Raw genomic sequence first — 1,149 nt, 5'->3', positions numbered from 1 at the left:
CCAAATCCCAAGCCCCACCCACAAAGCTAAGTGGATCCCAGAAGGTGAGATTCATTTAAAACTTAGCAACTGATGACTGCTTGTTGTTCTGGGCACTTGCAGAGATGAGCCTGGAGCTGCCAAGGTCTCCCATCCCCGGCTACAGACAAGTCTAGGCTGTGCATGAGGGAGCAGGCGGGTGGGAGGCCAGCTGGGCCCAGGGAGAAGGTCTGCCCAGACTGAGACAACAGACAGAAAACCATCAGCTTGGGGTGTGAGGAGCTCCACGGCTGAGCCGCCACAAGAAGAGGTGTCGGTTCCCACAGCCTGAGAGGCAGCCGTGCCCCTTCCCCACCTCCCCTCATGCCACAGAACAGCAGGTGAGGCTCCAGAGTCCATAAGAAATGGGAACTTTTTGAAAAGAAAAGCTTGCCCAGCTGGTGTGGCTCAGTGGTTGAGCATTGACCTAAGAATCAAGAAGTTGCGTTTCGATTCCTGGTCAGGGCACATGCCCAGATTGCAGGCTCCATCCCTAGTAGGGGGCGTGCAGGAGGCAGCCGATTAACGATTCTCTCTCATCATTGATGCTTCTCTCTCTCTCTCCCTCTCCCTTCCTCTCTAAAATCAATAAATATATATATTAAAAACTATTAAAATATATGTATATTTTTAATTAGCATGAGTCAAAGCGGAGGCAGCTCTGGGTGCACTGACTTCCTGCACTACAGAAGCCGCCTAAGAACTTAGCGAAGCCAGCAATTCAGGGACGCCAGCCGCTGCCGGGCTCCTCCCTGCTGCTTCGGGGACCCCTGGGGAGCGCCTCCCTCCTGTCTAAGAGCTGGGCCCCGGCTGCTGGCTTCCTGCCGGGGCTCGCGCTGTGTTAATACCTGCGCCGACCCTGCCCCCACCGGCCCTGCCTGCCACCCGGGGGAAGCAGCCCTCAGGCAAGCTGGGCTCCAGCCGTGTCACGGAGACCTCTGTGGCCAGTCCGGCCCCTGTGGATCCGTGCAGCATCCTTTCCACGGTGCCAGGTGGGAGCGCGGCCAGCTCTTCTGGACCCACACGTCCCAGGTCAGGAAACTTGGTGCTTAAAAAACAACGTTAACTTATGGCAATAGGATGTTGCAGGGGGCTAACTTCGCTGGCATAGGAAGCGCTCCAGAATGAACA

This window comes from Eptesicus fuscus, chromosome 21 (assembly GCF_027574615.1).
Source record: "Eptesicus fuscus isolate TK198812 chromosome 21, DD_ASM_mEF_20220401, whole genome shotgun sequence".
NCBI lineage: Eukaryota > Metazoa > Chordata > Mammalia > Chiroptera > Vespertilionidae > Eptesicus > Eptesicus fuscus.
Note: the sequence above shows the minus strand (reverse complement) of the source record.